This window comes from Pinus tabuliformis, chromosome X (genome assembly GCF_031772625.1).
Source record: "Pinus tabuliformis cultivar Carrire ecotype Pingquan chromosome X, CPIR1, whole genome shotgun sequence".
NCBI classification, from domain to species: domain Eukaryota; kingdom Viridiplantae; phylum Streptophyta; class Pinopsida; order Pinales; family Pinaceae; genus Pinus; species Pinus tabuliformis.
The window spans coordinates 1,588,831,834-1,588,847,081 of record NC_142308.1 but is presented as its reverse complement, the minus strand read 5'-3'; the positions used below and the strand labels follow the sequence as shown (position 1 = coordinate 1,588,847,081).

The 15,248-nt window shown below is 38.6% G+C and overlaps 1 protein-coding gene and 1 pseudogene across 1 annotated transcript in view; both read right to left on the bottom strand.

Annotated features, from left to right (window-relative positions):
* The window catches only part of LOC149146095 (uncharacterized), a 280,771-nt gene that overhangs the window by 114,217 nt on the left and 151,306 nt on the right, over positions 1 to 15,248 (bottom strand). The gene's annotated exons all lie outside the window — the stretch shown is intronic.
* Positions 5,163 to 6,874, bottom strand: LOC149146096 (isoleucine--tRNA ligase, chloroplastic/mitochondrial pseudogene; annotated as a pseudogene).

The window sequence follows — 15,248 nt, the reverse complement described above, 5'->3', positions numbered from 1 at the left end:
GAATTACCTTCAACTCAAGGATCAATTATGGTGTAAAATAAGCTAAACCCCTCAAGTGTCTATCTAAGAAAGAGGCTTTAGAACTACTTCACACCAACAATATAGGGTGTGAAGAACAATATTTGTGACAACCCCCTTCTAGCAGGTCAAGAACCTACTAAAAAATATGCTTCAATAGAATTACCCTCAACTCAAGGATCAATTATGGCGCAAAATAAGCCAAACAATTACTAAGGTAAACCCCTCAAGTGTCTATCTAAGAAAGAGGCTTGAGAATTACTCCACACCAACCAAAAGAGGGTGTAAAGAACAATATTTGTGACACCCCCTTCTAGTAGGTCAAGAACCTACTAAGAAATATGCTTCAATAGAATTACCCTCAACTCAAGGATCAATTATGGCGTAAAATAAGGCAAACAATTACTAAGGTAAACCCCTCAAGTGTCTATCAAAAAAAGAGATTTGAGAACTACTTCACACCAATGAAAAAAAGTGAAAAACAATATTTGTGACACCCCCTTCCATGTGATTATTATCCCTCGGTGAATTGATTTCACTATACCATTTGATGATATTAAATTATATACAAATTAACCCTTAAAAACACTATAAATAGAACCAAGAAAAAAAAAATCTACAAAATAAAAACACACATCACATAATAAACCCAAAATGCTAATAACACCAACGTAATTTTTATTAAACTTTCCAAAAAAGAATACTATACTCCTTATAGAACCATGAATTGGAACTAAAGAAGTTATTCCATTATAAATGAGGTGAAGACGTCATTTTCATTAAAATAACATTCCATAAAATTTCTTCAAAGTAATCTAAACTACGTAAAAACTTCATTTTCATTGAAATAATATTTTTATAAAATCTCTCAAGACTAACCTAACTTCCATAACAAACTAATTAAATATAAAATAAGGTTTAAAAAGAAATAACCGAGTTTTTCCATATGATTGTGCACAATGATAATAAATAATCTCCCCACATAAGATGGACTAATTCTCCTTAAAATATTTTATTCCTTTAATTCCTCGTTATCTTTTGTAAGGGATTCCCACATTTGAAATATAACAAGGCAGCATAGTTAGCATTCCCTGCTACTTAATTTAATTATTGAACTTTGAAAGTTATGAACGAATTCCCAAATTTAAACAAGGGCTTAATTTAATATAGTTAAAAACAATAAAGATATAATGGAAATTGGTCCATTTTACCAAAAACGTTCATGTGCAGTGAACTATACCATAGATATAGATAAAGTAGTATTCATGGTGTAGCCTTGTTACAAAAGCACATATTAAAAATGGTTTATGATAACAAACAACTAGGTCAAAATGGTTCACTAGTTTGAAATTAACACTAGAAAAAAGGAGTATTAACTTGGAATGATATGAGATACTATTTTTGGATTATATACATAGAGTAAGTCATTAATTTAAGACCCATGTCCATAAATATTAGTTGCAAATGATCAATTTCTCGGAATGATATGAGATAATATTTTTGGATTATAGACATAGAGTAAGTCATTAATTTAAGATCCATGTCTATGAATATTAGTTGCAAATGATCAATTTCTCATGATTTTGAATAGTCCTCTTAGTACAGATTGAATGAAGGGATGGTCACAAGGGTGAAAAAGTGAGATTTAAACTAGCAAAAGGGTGGGACTTGCACCTAATAACTAGGATATCCTGGTAGGTCACCCATCTCAATACTCTTTTGGCTCAAGTGCACTTATCTTTGAAGTTCTTTGGATACTCAAAGCTACTTAACTTGCTACCCCATTTGTAAAACCTTAGTAAGTATTGTTCTATATGAGCTATTCAACTAGAAGTCCCTTGATCCTTTTATTTATTGAGAAACTTCTACAATTCAACATATAAAAATAATATTTTAATATATATACACATCTATAACTAAGTAGTTAATAGCTATAAGTCAATTCTTTTACTAAATATAATATGCCACAAAATCATTACCAACAATAAGTTAAAAATAATTTATAATAATAATCAACAATAACAAAACAATTAACAAAATTACTAAAAAAAAGAGAAGAAGGACAGAGTTGATGCCAAATTTACAATTTAACCAAGATCTTACACTAAATATATCATTAAAACAATATAACTAATATAGAAATATAGAAATATTTCATTGTTAAAAAAAACAAACAGCATTCCTTATGCTTTATAAGGAGTGACTCATTTACATAATTAAGTATTGTTTAATTAAATTAGAGTTGATTAAAATGTTTACTCTTGCTTAATCTTCTTTATTATTTAAGTTCAATTTTTTTTTTTGTAAATAAGTTTTGATATTAACAAGAGTAACATGTAGTACAAAAATTCTGCCGAAGCAGATGACTGGCCGCATTGAGGCAGGCCTTACCAACTAAAAACAGTTTGAAACATAGGACTGAGAGAGTAGCAAACATGAGAGACAGAGTGCTGCCAAAAAGTGCACCACGCAGGGCGACTTAGGCCAAAAAAACTGGCTAGCACATAACTGAGAAAATGAAAACAAAACATACTTGACAAAGTCCGACAGAGGGACAGGGAAGACTGATCAGAATTTTTTTGGGGAGTCTGGCACTGTGTGCATCTCTTTGCAGTTGAGTGCATTTTCCTGGTTGACCTTCGACGGACCACCCCGTTGCAGCTCTGGAGGCTTGTTGTCTTGCTCAATGCTTTTCCTGAGCAGCTTGATCAGGACAGTGAGCTTTTTGCTTATAGTATCAACCTCCTCATGCAGAGCGGTGAGTTTAAATTCACTGCTTTGAACCACAGCCATGTGCTCCTTAGTCATTGTGGCAGCTATTATTTAAGTTCGTTGAAATACATCTTATTTTCTTTATATTTTTTGAAATATTAATTTCGGTTTTTAAATTTTAGTAATTTAAATCATTTTAAAACAAGTTAAAAATTATTAATTTAAAATTTTATAATTAAATTTTTCCAAAAATAAATTAAATAAACAATAAAAATTTGGAAAATATATATCGGATGAAAATTTTGGAAAAATATATATATATATATATTGTTGATTTGGAGTAGCATCGAATGTGCTCTAGCCATGAAAATTGGTGGAGAGACTAAAGCACATGAGATCTCCAAGACCTAGAATGGTTTGGACATATTGTACCCGGTTTGGGAGATATTAATATAATTAATATTTTTAATAGAGTTCCTAAGTTTAAACTTAAGAAAAATAAAATATTAATGGGCATTAATATAAAACTGGGTTAGAAGGTTCCAAAAGTCATGGATCAAGCCAAATCTAATGTTAGCCGTTGATTTAATCTCGGCCGATGAAGGACCAACGAGAAAAGTATAAGAGGAGGCTTGAGGGTCAGTTGGATAATACACCAGAGCGATCAGTCATTCATTTTGCTATAGCAGGGTTGCTAAGCAAAAGTGAATTAGTGATCAGCAGCGAGGGGCAATGAGTACTGGACAGAGAGGTAGAGACAATACTGAGAGACCAGCGCAAAAGCATGGAGAGCGAGAGGAGTAGCCAGTTTAGGCCACACAGAGCCTAGCAGAGAGCGCAGAGGCTAGAAGGACTGTGTCATCCATGCAGAGGTTGTTGGAGTGACATAGAGGGTTCCAGAGGCTGTGCAATGCCTCAGAGGGCTGACGCAGAGGGTCCAGGGGTTGACACAGATCAGCAGGAGGTTGACGCAGAGGCCAAAAGGGCCAGCGTTGAGCTTTAGTTGTGCCGGAGAGGGTTTCATGGGACAAGGTTTTTGAATACCTGTTTCCGAAGATAGAGGTATTGTTGCCATGTATTTTTATCTGTCGGATGAGCTAGTTAGGCACCAAGTTGTAATCAAGGAAACACTGCATAATAATAAACCCTCGGAATAGTTGCACCGGTTTTCCCACATTGGGTTTTTCCGGGGACATTTGTCCAAAAATAACGATGTCACTTATGTGTTTGTTTTCTTTCAGTTGATGATCTGTAGATGTTGTGACTGTATTGTGTTTATTTCGGTATTTAAATGTTTTAAATAACTTGTTTAGAATTTACAAGTAAAAGAAATAAACCAACTGAATACAGATTTAATTTTCTAATGGATAGACTTAGAAAATTCAATCTCTATATATATATATATTAATTATTAACTACCTAATTTCATATAATACATTGTTATCATAATGTTATCATATTTTGTGTTTAAAAGATAATAAGCAAGCTATATTCATTTTTTATTAAAATAAATAAGTGTTCAAAATAACTTAAATAAAATCGAAATTCCCAGCTAGTCATGACAATTTGGTGAAAATAAATGTGGTGACATTTAAATTTACGCGATGAAAATAAATGTAAATGAAGTAGGATTTGAATTTATAGGATGTTTATGAATTTAGTCTTTATAGGGTTTATCTAATGTTGGAGCGGAGAAATAATCTCATGATGGGAGTAATGGGCTCTGTGCAATCGTTTCCATGCGTCTTGTGTAATCCTCAAGGTGAAGTCAAAATTAATGGCTTCTGTATTTCCACAAGTCTTGCACGTACTACAAACGATCAAATGGCGGCAGCACCATCAGTGTGGAATAAGACCCAAATTCCTTTTACCAATCATAATTAAAAAAAAAATAGAATTAATATAATTTAAAAATTAAATTAATTATTTTTTTAAAGTTAAAATTAAAAAAAAATAGAATTAATATAATTTAAAAATTAAATTAATTATTTTTATAAAGTTAAGATTACAAATATGAGTTTGATTTTGGTCAGAAAATAGTTATTTGAAATTCGACGCATGATCGAATGCGTTATGCCGCAGGGTTATTCCTGCCCTGCGGCAAGGATAATAATAAAATGGCTGGATGTAATGCTGCCTTGGCACAAGTTGAACTTGCTGATACCTGCGGCTCCATGAAGCGAGTGTGAGAAGCACCAGTGATGGCCAGTGGTCAAATCGTCATTTAGCCTTTGCCTTCATTATTTCCACTACTTTCATTTATCCTGAAACTGCCTATTTCCTAGGACTGCTTTGAAGGATATCAGTTTATGAGTTCCATTCTTGTTCTGGAGTGGTCGTCCAGGTAACCGTGGCCTTGTCGAGTTTTTTCTTGGTGGACTCGTAAATAAAGAACGCAAAACTGTTGGATCTTCCCATCCCCTTATCCAACCCTAATGACCCCTCTTGAATCTCTTTGAGAACAGAAAAGGGTTGTGATCCAGACCAAACCAAACATCCATTGTGTCAGTGCCTTTTCAAATTTCACAGCTTCATCGCGATATTTTTCAGGGAGAAGTTGCCTAGTGTTCACGTACCACCATGTATCACTACCCTTTTGTGCTAAAATAGACTTGACATGCGCTATAGTTTTTTCACTTGTACTTTTTACATTCATGTATCCTATTTATAGGAGACTGGTTTTCCCGCATTTTATGGATATCATTGTACTCAACGGTCCCTTTGACTTACTTTATGATCATTAGTTAGACATAAATATCATTATCTTATTTTATCTAATAATTCACCAAAGTCCACATGATATAAAAATGGAATAGAAACCCTCCATGTTCTCCGCAGTGAGAAACACCAATCAGATTGGCTACAAATCATGGACTTTATTCGAATCTTGCCCTGAGATCGAATCCATTTTACTTGTTTGATTACATGCAAAGTAGCTTGCCGAAATGCCTTAACAGAGTCAAACGATTGTTCTGTCGCTCTAAATATCATAGGCTTTTTCATCCTCCAGTCATAAGGATATGTAAGTTTGTAAGCTTCTTCCATAATTAGTCATCAACTTTTATCCAAGGCCTTCACGACTGTAGTGTTTGCATCTCCGCAAACATCCAAAGCATCAAACTGCCCAGCTTCTTCAGCAAACCTACCACCATCATCTACAGGAGACATTACAGGAAACCTGTATTTCAAGCACTTTGAGAAATCTTCCAGACCATAAACAGGGGCAGTATGCCCCAACCCTATTTCAAATTTTGTCGTGACGTAATCTCCACCCAAGACAACAGGGCACTGCCTATTTTCCAATGGATGTATATACCTGCAATATTCGAGAGATGAACCAAGAGATGTCTCCTTAACTTGAAGATTGACTCTCCACTTTGACTATAAAGTGGAAATGCGATCTTCTACCACTACAAGAAATCGGTTCCCTTATCCATTTTTCAGAGAAGAAACAAGATTGCTTTGATCTCTCCCAGTTGTAGAAACAATTTTTTCTACTTCATGTACATATGGGTGTACCGCAACCACTGCATAACGGAGTTGTTCATTCACTACAACAACTTTCAACTCAATACATAGGCCATAACAATCTGAACAAGGCACGTAGTTTTTTTTTCCAATCATAGGCACATAGTTTACCTTGTAATGTTGAAAGAGCTTATATCAGTTGATAAAATCTTTTAGTACCTTATTTAAGGCATGGCCAACATGGAGTTCCCCATTAGCATTACGTAGTCCATCATAAGAGCGAAATACTCACCGCTATTCTTAATCAGAAGCCTCTTCAACACCTATTTCTCTTCCCATAATTTTTGTGTTTCTAGCTCACGTGCTACATAATTTGCTATGAGGCTGAAGTTTGTCTGAGGTAGATACATTGTATGCTTACTTTTTGCTTTTCAATCCAACACGCACTCTCCATTTGATTGGGCTGAAAATGGTTTCCCCATAACAGAGAATGATAATGGTAAAACCTTAAGAGATTGCTTTCTGTTAACTAATCCTTCAAGATATTGTACATTATTAGTTTAGAGTTGATTAATTTAGATATATTTCTTTTACAGTTAGCAAAACCACCAGACCGTTGTGATTTGGTAACTATCCTCTGTTTGTATAAACGCTGAATGATTTCACTTAATGACATAACAATTTATTGTGGAGTTCAATGGACCTGTACAGTGGTATCAGAGTGACGAGGTTTAGAAGCGTCGAAGTAATGGTCCATAGAGCCTATTTTGAACTCCATTGATACAATTCTTTTTTGGTTCAACTTTGTGTCATCAATTCTTCCCTCGGTATTTGTTGCTCATAATGATGAAGTGAGCAAACTTTGGCATGAGTGATTTGGTCACTTAAACTATTGCTTCATTCAAAATCTATGTAAAGAAAATATGGTGACAGGTCTTCCTATGGTATCTTGCAGAGATGGTGTTTGTTCCGGATGTGTACTCGGAAAACATCATCATGATAGTTTTGAAAAACGTGCCTTTTGGCACGCCTCAGCCCTTTATAACTTGTGCATAGTGATTTATGTGGTCCACTTCCAGTTGTTTCATTCTCTGGCTACAAGTATTTCTTAAGTTTCATTGACGATTTCTCCAGACGCACCTGGGTATACTTCTTAAAACTCAAGAGTGAAGTATTTAACATGTTCTTGGTCGTTAAGGCCTTTGTTGAGAAACGATCTGGACATCAAATTCTTAAGATAAGATCTGATAATGGTGGAGAATATGTTAACAACAAATTCATCAACTTTTGCACTGAGAATGGAATTCAAATGCAACATACTGTTCCATATACTCCACAACAAAATGGTGTAGCTGAAAGGAAGAAACACACCTTAAAGGAAATGGCTAATTGTATGCTTCAATCTAAAGGACTTAGTCTTAATTTTGGGCAGAAGCAATTAACTTGCAAATTACATAGTAAATTGCACTCCTACTAAGGTTTTAAAGAATATCACTCTAGAAGAAGCATGGAGCTCAATTAAACCAGATGTAAGTCACTTGCGTGTTTTTAGAAGTGAAGCATCAACCCATATTCCAGTTGAGAAACATAAAGCTTTAGAAGCTAAGAGTGAAAAATGTATTTTTGTTGGATATTCTAAAGATGTCTAAGGATATAAACTTATTCCACTTAAGTCAAAAAATGTTATCATTAGAAGAGATGTAAAGTTTGCTGAAAATATATCGGCCTACGAGCCTAGTTCGGCAAATGTGCCACCTCTCCCTATCCCTTCTACTTCTGAAAACATTTCTTCTTCAGATGATGACAGCGAGGATGACAATCCTCCCCCCCACCTTCTCAGGATCCTCCATCAGCTCCTCAGCTTCCAAAATGGGTCCGTGCTACTCGGGATTCAACAGGTGCTCTTGCAGGTGATCCTACAGATCAGCGACGTACATGTTCTCAGTTCGATAGAGCCTCTTCTTTACTGGCTCAAGCTTTAGCGACTTATGATCCTGACACCTTTGCAGAAGCTTCCGGCCATCCAGAATGGGACGCAGCTATGAATGAAGAATACCATTCATTATTGGCAAATGATAAATGGGATCTTGTTCCTCTTCCAAGGGGACGAAAACTTGTTAGATGCAAATGGGTTTACCGAACCAAGTATGGACCAAATGGAAAAGTTGATAAACATAAAGCTCGTCTTGTTGCTAAGGATTTTTCAAAGTGAACTCTATCTGCCTTGTTCTTTCCCTTGCTACCTCTTTCAAATGGCAAGTCCATCAGATGGATGTTAAATTTGCCTTCTTGCATGGGGACTTGCATGAAGAAATCTATATGGAACAACCTACTGGCTTTATACAAACGGACTCCAACCTTGTATGTCGGCTTAAGAAATCCCTTTATGGTCTCAAGCAAGCCCCTCGGGCTTGGTATGCCAAAATGGATAGCTTTCTTTTAGATACTGGCTTTTCTAGGTGTCATTCTGACAATACTGTCTACACTAAGAAAGTGGGTAAGTCTCTTATCATTCTTGTTCTTTATGTTGATGACCTTATCCTTACTGGTAGTGATCCCAACCTTATAAACCATGTGAAGTCCAGCCTTAAAAAGAAGTTTGAAATGACAGACTTAGGACACTTGCATTATTTTCTTGGTCTTCAAGTCTTGCAAACCAAGGAAGGTATTTTCCTTTCCCAGTCCAAGCATGCCTGTGATCTTCTACGCCATTTTCACATGGAAGATTGTAAGCCAGCCCCTTCTCCATTTCAGTCTGGAGCCAAACTTTCAATCACTTATACTTCCCCTGAAGTTGATGCTACCTTATACCGTCAGCTTGTAGGAAAACTTTTGTATCTGACCCATACCCATCCTGACCTTTCCTTTGTTGTTGTTAAGTTATGGTATATTCTATGCTTATAACAGCTTACTTCTTTTCTTATTATTTCAAATTAGCAATCACATGTACATAAAGTAAAGTGCAGATAGAACATAAAACGATCGACAGAAAACAAGCCAAGACAAGAGGCACAAGATGTGGCAGCTAGCTAGGGACAAACCCCACAATGTGTGGGGAAACCCTTTGATTAAATCTTCTTTTATCTTCAATAATTCAGCAGAGAGAAATAGTACAATAAATTTGATTTATATCAGCAGTAGCAAACCCTAGATCAACAGCATCAGCATTAGCGGCTTCATCATCAAACTAGGGCAAACGATATCTCACAAATCGACTGTCGGATTGGCTTGATTCCACCACCAAAAGTTACGGCTTCCAGAGGAGGTTCAGATGAACCTACAGCGCAGTTCAGATGAGTAGATCTTCTAGTCCATGCAGGTCAAACTTCACTTCTGCAGTTGCAACTTCAATTTCAGCAGTGTCCTTCAAACTAGGGCAGTCGATATCTTGCAAACCGTCCGTCGGATTGACTTGATTCCACCACAAAAAGTTGCGGCATTCAGAGGAGGTTCAGATGAACCTACAGCGCAGTTCAGATGAGGAGATCTTCTAGTCCATGCAAGTCAAACTTCACTTTTGCAGTTGCAACTTCAGTTTCAGCAACTTCCTTCAAACTAGGGCAGTTGATATCTTGCAAACCTTCCATCGGATTGACTTGATTCCACCACCAAAAGTTGCGGCTTTCAGAGGAGGTTCAGATGAACCTACAGCGTAGTTCAGATGAGGAGATCTTCTAGTCCACGCAATTCAAACTTTACTTCTGCAGTTGCAGCGTCAGTTTCAGCAGCTTCCAGCTTCACATGTGTGAGGGAGAGACCCTTTTTTGCGCAGTAGCGAAGAGACTCTTTTCTGCGCAGTAGAGAAAGAGAGAGATGTGATGACATGAGCGAGTCCAAATGAGGAAAAGTCCTACATTTATACACAAAGTTGGTGTTTTAATAGATGCGACTGTTGGGCTTCTGAGCCTACATGAGTTGTAGGTTGGTTTGATAATAATTCCATAATCAAAATAAATTCATATCTCCATGAATACTTATCGGAATCGGATGATCTTTATATCAATCCTACACCTCTCGACGAGAGGAATTTAATAAAAATATTATCAACCATGAATAAGATGACCCACATGAAGTTTTGCCCTGGTTGCCAATTTTAACACTCCCTCTCAACTAGGGAGAACTTCATCTACAATCTGTCTATCGGTCGTTACTATTCATCCATCAAATGCACTACCCTGTACAGCTTGACCCTTTCCCTGCTCTGCTCTATTCTGCCTGTTCTGCTTTGTCTTGTTTTGCCCTGTACTGATCTGTATTGTTCTACTCTGTTCTGCTCTGCTCTTGCATTGTTCTGTTCTGCTCTGCTTTTGTCCGAATTATGAAGAAGAAGAAATGATCGAGGATGTATCATACTGACTCAAAGTCAGTCTCAGAGTATGTACCACTGGTCCCAAACCAGTCTCAACCAACCCAAAGTCAACATCATAGTGAGTACAACTCCACTGGTCCCAGACCAGTATCATCCTCCACTGACTCAAAGTCAGTCTCAAAGTGCGTACCACTGGTCCCAGACCAGTCTCAACCGACCCGAAGTCAGCTTCATAGTAAGTACCACTCCTACCACTAGTCCCAAACCAGTATCACAGTCTCAGAGAGTGTACCACTGGTCCCAGACCAGTCTCAACCGACCCGAAGTCAGCGTCATAGTATGTACCACTCTCACTGGTCCCAGACCAGTACTGCACTGACACAAAGTCAGTCTCAGAGTATGTACCACTGGTCCCAGACCAGTCTCAACCGACCCGAAGTTAGCGTCATAGTATGGTACAACTCCTACCACTAGTCCTAGACCAGTATCATTGATCCCAGATCAATGGAGGTCATCCTAGTGTAGGAAGTACGGTAGATACAGCGATGCGTCCATCGGTACTACTATGGTCCCTAACTTCATTTCCCTGCTCATTGATCAGATGAGAGGTACTTCCCATGAGTCCCAGATTGCATGGGTAGGATGCCTCGAAAGGAGAACTAATCAATCCTGTCCTCACAAGAGAACACATCAATCCTGCTACAATCGCCATGGAGAACACATCAATCCAGGCTGCCATGGAGAACACATCAATCCAGACCTCACAGGAGAACACATCAATCCTGCTACAATCGCCATGGAGAATGCATCAATCCAGGCCTCACAGGAGAACACATCAATCCTACTACAATCACCATGGAGAACACATCAATCCAGGCCTCACAGGAGAACACATCAATCCTGCCACAATCACCATGGAGAACACATCAATCCAAGCCTCACAAGAGAACACACCAACCCTGCTATAATCGCCATGGAGAACACATCAATCCTGCTACAATCGCCATGAAGAACACATCAATCCAGGCCTCACAGGAGAACACATCAATCCTGCTACACAGGAGAGTGAATCATCCTGTTCCACAAGAGAGCGAATCATCTTGTCCCACAAGAGCGAATCATCTTGTTCCAGTGCGCACCACCAGGGGAGGGTGAGTCACCCTATGGTCGTATGTTGCTCCAGTAAGAACCGCCAGCCCTTAGAGCTCCCAGAGCTCAATGTATGCAACATGCAGGACCCTTGTACAAGGGTTTCTTGACGACTCCAACTCGTTTGGGAAAATCACAGATCAGATCTTTCCTCGGGGCTTTGACAAGGTGTATCGACCTATACATCATCTTAATGCGATGAAGCCTCCTTGCTCATCGACTTACCATATCCCAGATGATGTCTATCTGCTGGAGCAATCGATGAATATGGGATTCCTCAATAATCGAATCCCACCTCTGGTTGTCACATAGGATCATGGTGGTATCCAATGTAAATCCAAACAGCTCTTTGAAGAGCTTTCGCAACCAGACTGTCTCACAAGAGGCCATGCTAGCAGCAATATACTCTGCTTCGGCAGTGCTCAAAGCCACCGACTTTTGCTTCCTGCTCATCCAGGATATCAAAGCAGATCCCAAGGTGAAACAGCACCCGGAAGTGCTCTTATGGTCCACCACACTGCTTGCCCAATCAGCATCAGTATATCCAAGTAGTCTCACATCTCCAGCAGTGTATCTTAACCCATTAGTAATTGTACCACGAAGATATCTCAGAAGATTCTTGGCATCAATCTAGTGAGGCTCAACCAAATATGAGCTCACAATGCTAACTGCAAAACATATGTTCAGACGGAGGTTCACCAAGAACATCAACGCGAATGAGTTTTTGAAACTCAGAGGCATTTCCCAAATCTGGTCCGACATCACTACCATATAACTTCTGAAAGTTAAGATCCTTGAGGTAGTTACAGGCTTGCAGTCCATCATATCGAATCTTTCCAATATCTTTACCACATATTTTCCTTGAGATAGGAAAAATTCCCTTTGCTTCTGCCACACTTTAAGTCCTTGGTTCTTCATTTCAAATTCAGAAGCCAACTCCCTCTTACATTTGTGAATGAGAGGGTCTGCACCTGTTAGAAAGAGGTCATCCACATACAACACCAGTATGAGAGGTTTATCATCTTCAACCTTAAAGTAAATGTTAGGATCAGCTTCACTCCTAGTGAATCCTAGCTTCATCAAGTAGCTATCGATCCTCTCATACCATGCTCGGGGTGCTTGCTTCAGCCCATAGAGAGCCTTCTTCAACCTGCATACATGAGATTTTCAATCATAAATCTCAAATCCTTTGGGTTGCTCCATGTAGACTTCTTAATCAAACCGTGCAAGAACGCGGTCTTGACATCCATTTGATGTAGGTTCCATCCTTGTGAAGCCACAAGGGCTATGATCAAGCGGATGGTCGTATATCTGGCAACAGGTGCAAATATCACATCATAGTCTATACCTTCCTTCTGGGAGAAACCACAAGCAACAAAACGAGCCTTATACTATTTCGTACTTCCATCTGCTGCAGCTTTATCTTGTAAAGCCATTTTGAAGTAACAATTGTCTTGTCTTGGGGTCTGGAAACTACTTCCCAGACATCATTCTTCATAATAGACTCATATTCTTCGGTCATAGCATCCTTCCATACTTGATGCTTGACAGCATCTAAGAACGATGAAGGCTCATTTTGTATGATCGTGCTCATCATGGTCAGGTATCCCTGATACCTGTTAGGTTTCTTACTTTCACGAAAGGTTCCTCGGGGTGCAGCATGTCCTTCAGCATCATCAAGTATCCCCCTAAGCCATGAAGGCCTCTTCCTAGAAGAGGAAGGCTCAGGTGGATAAATAGGATCCATGGGTTCCTCCACATCAGGCATTGTTACATCATCTACCCATAGAGACAGCTTCCACAATTGTACGGTTCTTCCTTTCCGCCACACCATTCTGCTCAAGAGTATGTGGTGTAGTAGTCTCCCTCTTAATGTCAACCTCAGATATGCCTGAGGGAACCAACTATAATATATCGGAGGTCTTGCTTTGACTTGAGGGGAATGGTCCCCTTTTGAGCTTTCCTTCGGCACATCCCGAACATACACCTTCTTTCTCTACTCGGAATTCGGGCATCCCTGTCACCATTTGTCTCACACCGAGTAGAGCTTTATAATGAAGGTGGGCAAACCTCCGATGCCAAAGTTCGGACTAAAGAGATGTGTCATAAGACATGACACCTAGCGAACTTACATCGACCTGATATAATGAATCAACACGAAACCCAAGAGTAAAGGCATCTTTAACGTTATTTTTCGATACACGTACCTTGCCATCGCTGAAGGTTACCTTGTACCCTCTGTCTTCCATTGCCGAGATGGACACCAGGTTCTTTCGGAGGTCAAGTGCATTTAATACATCCTGGAATTTCTGGCCTTCTTGAATTCTTGTCTTCTTCCTTGATTCCCAGCTCTCCTCTTACCTTTGCTATTGAATTTGTCATTCCTTTGATTGCCATCAAAGGGATTTTGGTCATCGTCCTAGTGTGAGTCCTTTCTATCAGGGCACTCCCTTGCATAGTGACCTACTTTATCGCAGATGTAACACCGTCCTTTTCTTCCACACTTAGGTCCAGCCTTTCTTTTCGACTTAGACCCAGAATTATTTCTTTTCTTAGCATGAGAAGAAAAAGTAGCAGGAGGACCTTTAGGCAAGGGCATTTCTTGCTCTTCTACCCTTGTTTCTTCTTGAATGCATCTAGCCATTAATTCCTCGAAACCAGGAATTACATTATTGTTCAGAAGAGTAGTCCTGAACACGTACCATTCGGATGGTAATCCTCCAAGAGTTGTGAGTGCCATTTCTCTGTCAGTAATAGTCTCCCCAATAGATAGGAGATCGTTCTTGATCTCGCTGATTCTTAAGAAGTATGCTTGCATACTTTCATTTTTACCCTTCTTGATTTTCCTCCATTTATTTCTAAGAAACAAAACTTGATTTGCATCATTTACTTTAAATAAACTCACTACTCTATCGTAGATTTCCTTGGAGGTGTCTAGTTCAAAGATGTAGGCCACCAAGTGCTTATCGATAGAGTCCCAGATGATCTTCTTTGTTTTGACTTCTCCGTTTTTCCATTTGTTCCAGGCAGCAGCGGATGCATTTGATGGAGGCTCAACAATATTGCCTCTTACATGGTCCAACACTCCTTGATCTTCTAGGGTTAGATCGATAGACATCTTCCATCCGTGATAGTCAGCTTTCTCATGGAGCTTGTCTTCAACAGGAAAGAGTGTTGAGGACCCCATAGTTCTTTTAGGATAGCCTTGCCAATCTTCTCTTCGGTGATTGCTCTTGCTCTTGCTCGGGCTTTGTCTTCACCTCAGCTCTGATACCATGTTAAGTTATGGTATGTTCTATGCTTATAACAGTTTACTTCTTTTCTTATTATTTCAGATTAGCAATCACATGTACATAAAGTAAAGTGCAGATAGAACATAAAACGATCGACAGAAAACAAGCCAAGACAAAAGACACAAGATGTGGCGGCTAGCCAGGGACAAACCCCAATGTGTGGGGAAACCCTTTGATCAAATCTTCTTTTATCTTCAATAATTTAGCAGAGAGAAATAGTACAATAAATCTGATTTATATCAACAGTAGGAAACCCTAGATTAGCAGCATCAGCATTAGTGGGTTCATCATCAAACTAG